The sequence below is a fragment of the Mesoplodon mirus genome (genome assembly GCF_964341445.2).
Source record: "Mesoplodon mirus genome assembly, contig: HAP1_SCAFFOLD_1990, whole genome shotgun sequence".
NCBI classification, from domain to species: domain Eukaryota; kingdom Metazoa; phylum Chordata; class Mammalia; order Artiodactyla; family Ziphiidae; genus Mesoplodon; species Mesoplodon mirus.
In genome coordinates, this window is record NW_028294406.1 from 47211 (window position 1) to 50993 (window position 3783).

At 37.1% G+C, this 3783-nt stretch overlaps 1 pseudogene across 1 annotated transcript; it reads right to left on the reverse strand.

Annotated features, from left to right (window-relative positions):
* Nucleotides 1-1764: 1764 nt before the first annotated feature.
* Nucleotides 1765-2910, reverse strand: LOC309798170 (RING finger protein 11-like; annotated as a pseudogene). The gene is made up of 2 exons: nt 2159-2910; nt 1765-1944 (listed from the first exon to the last, which is right to left on the reverse strand). The product of its transcript is annotated as an RING finger protein 11-like (transcript).
* Nucleotides 2911-3783: the final 873 nt, after the last annotated feature.

The following is a 3783-nucleotide window of genomic DNA, read 5'->3' on the forward strand; positions in this document are numbered from 1 at the left end:
TGTTTTATAGACAGACTTATTGGTGTCCACTGTACCCATGGTTTAAACAGGACTGGCTACCACATCTGCAGGTGAGTTGCCAACCCCAAGAGGCAGACCATGTTTAAATTGTTCTGTTTACAGTAGTAATGTAAGTTAATGTAAGCTGAATGCAAAAAATGCAGTCAGAGAAATGTATGAAGTGGAAGGCAATTTTGCACCCTACTCAGAGTTTACGACCAGTAATAATTTAGCACATATTTTTTGAGACATAAAAAAATCCAGATATAAGCATATACAATGGTCCCTTGGTATCTGCAGGGGATTGGTTTTAGGACTCCTCATGGATACCAAAATCCTCGGATGCTCAAGTCCCGTATGGAAAATGGTTTAGTATTGTCGGCCTTCCATATCTGCAGGATATGGAACCGTTGGATATACAGAACTGATTGTACATGTGATTTAATAGTATAGTATTTAGACATTCTGGTTTATAATTTAATATATGGTGGACATCTTCCTATGAAAATATTTGGAGACCTCAATCTTATTTATTTATTTATTTATTTATTTATTTATTATTTTTTCCTCCAAATTTGCTTTATGTAGTTGGATATAAATTAATGAACAAAAACTTAAGCAAGATACATGTAAGAATTTAATAGAACCTGATACTCTAATTCTTTCAGTTTTTCTCAAACTCACCATGGGACTTGTAAGAAAATTAACCAACATGGAAACTACTACAGTTGAATGTCAAATCCTTAAGTGCTTATGACATACTAAATTTTTCAATAATGCACTTATGAAGAACCCTTCAAGACACTTGTGATTTGTATGTAGAAAAGTGTTGATTTCTTTGAGGAGTGAAGCATTCAGCTTTAGTGGATAAATCCTTGTTAGGCTGAGGCAATCATTATCATATCCCTCTTTGCCATAAATTGTCTTATGGATGGTCATATCAATCTCTTTTGGCAAATGAGTAATTAGGGGAAGGCTGTTATTGTGCTTATGAGAATGATATTTTTCTCTGAAAAAAGATAAATATGCATTAGGAAAATGACCATTTGGACTCTTTTTCTGCTTCCTCCTTGTTTTGTTAGAATATACTTGGTTTTACAGCAGCCATCTTGTGACCCTGAGATGATCGTATGCCAATAACAACAAATAGTAGATTAGAAAGAACCAGCAAAGACAGAAAACAGCAACATCAATAGTAACAACAATCACAGCAAAAGAACAATAGGACCTTAACTTGTGGAGTTCCTATAAAGTAAAAAATAAATGCTCTATGTTTATTCTAAAGAAAAAGAATGATGCAAACAAGCTTAAAACTACTTTTTTTGTGTGCCAGTGTTATAAAATGTAACTTTAAATAAAACCTTGACCCTAATGCCAGCAACTTCAGGAAAGAATTTGGGTAGGGGGAAGCAGAAAGTTATCTCATGTAGGAAAAACAACCACTATCTTTATCTTAATCTTCGACACACAATTGAAAGATATATAGGTGCTGTAACACTTTACACAAATCCTATGTACTGGAGCAATAACAAGATCTAAATACAATTATATTTTTAAACCCTGGGTGAAGGCTTTACATAAAAATAGCATCCTATTTTTCCCCCTAAATTTCTAAACTATCATGTAATTTTCCCCAACATCTGCAGCCGTTCAGGAATTTTTAGGAAACTTTCATGCATGATCTTAATTCTTAATCCCCGGCTCTTTGAGCTCAATGACAAAAGATCAAAACCACCAAAAATGATGGTTCTGTTGAAGTCAGGTGAGAGACACTGGCTCAGTTAGTCTCGTAGGACAAAAGCAGTGCTGCATCAACTGTCTCCATGCAGGAGGGGCACGTGAAGGATCTCATCAGCCAGTCATCTGTACAGCCCAGGTGATCTGCATACACAGCAGAAATCAAACCGGGTTCTCATAAGCAAAGTCCATCATACAGATCACACACTCCCAGATCTTATATTTAATATTTGTTTTATTTTATTGATTGATTTTTTTTGGTTGCGCCGGGTCTTAGTTGCAGCCGCTGGGCTCCTTAGTTGTGGCATGCAAACTCTTAGTTGTGTCATGCGTGTGGGATCTAGTTCCATGACCAGGGAATGAACCCGGGTCCCCTGCATTGGGAATGCGGAGTCTTTAGCCAGTGCACCACCAGGGAAGTCCCCCGGATCCTTTTTTCTGATCCATTTCTTCCAGGGTCATAAACACCTTTAGGCTGATGCTGTGTGAGGCCTATACTTTGAGTTATCCTATTTTGTTCCTCTCAGCTGAGCTGCTAGGCGAGTCTGGCTAGGTGTTGGATGATAGACCAAAACTGCAACTTGATCCAGATATGGCAGCAGTGGCTCCTGATCCAGCTCCGTCCCTTTGCCAAAGCCAGCCCAGTCGGACTGAGACTTGTGACGCAGGGAGATGTCATCCGAAGTGGGAGACTTAAGCCACTTCCCCATCTTCTGGGGCTTGAGTGTGCGATCTGTGTACTGTTTTGACAGTCTTCCAACCTCATTCTTTTTTTTAAATTTTAATTAACTAATTTATTTATTATTTTTATTTATTTTTGAATTTTTCAAATTTATTTTTTATACAGCATGTTCTTATTAGTTATCTGTTTTATACATATTAGTATATATATGTCAATCCCAATCTTCCAATTCATCTCACCACCAGCGACCCCCACCCTGACCCGCTTTCCCCCCTTGGTGTCCATACGTTTGTTCTCTACATCTGTGTCTCTATTTCTGCCTTGCAAACCGGTTCATCTGTACCATTTTTCTAGATTCCACATATATGCATTAATATACAATATTTGTTTTTCTCTTTCTGACTTACTTCACTCCGTATGACAGTCTCTAGGTCCATCCATGTCTCTACAAATGACCCAATTTCATTCTTTTTTATCTCTGAGTAATATTCCATTGTATATACATACCACATCTTCTTTGTCCTTTCATCTGTTGATGAAAGGTTGCTTCCATGACCTTAGGTTGCTTCCATGACCTAGCTATTGTGAATAATGCTGCATTGAACATTGGGGTGCATATGTCTTTTTGAATTATGGTTGTCTCTGGGTATATGCCCAGTAGTGGGATTGCTGGGTCATATGGTAATTCTATTTTTAGTTTTTAAGGAACCTCCATACTGTTCTCCATAGTGACTGTATCAGTTTACATTCCCACCAGCAGTGCAAGAGGGTTCCCTTTCTTCACACCCTCTCCAGCATTTGTTGTTTGTAGATTTTCTGGTGATGCACATTCTAACCGGTGTGAGGTGATACTTCATTGTAGTTTTGATTTGCATTTGTTTAATAATTAGTGATGTTGAGCAGCTTTTCATGTGCCTCTTGGCCATCTGTATGTCTTCTTTGGAGAAATGTCTATTTAGGCCTTCTACCCATTTTTTGATTGGGTTGTTTGTTTTTTTAATAGTGAGCTGCATGACCTATTTATATATTTTGGACATTAATACTTTTTCTGTTGATTCGTTTGCAAATATTTTTTCCCATTCTGAGGGTTGTCTTTTCATCTTTTTTATAGTTTCCTTTGCTGTGCAAAAGCTTTTAAGTTTCATTAGGTCCCATTTGTTTATTTGTTTTTAAGGCTGCATTGTTCCTTTGCTTACTGATGAACACATAAAAGTCAGAAGTTTTTGATATTATAAAACATCAAAGTAATGAACATTCCTGTGTGAACACCTATGAATATATATGCTTGTCTCAGTTAACTTCACTCAGAATGGGATTCTGCATCAAAGAGTTTATGCCTTTATGCTTTCTGTGGATGTTGCTAC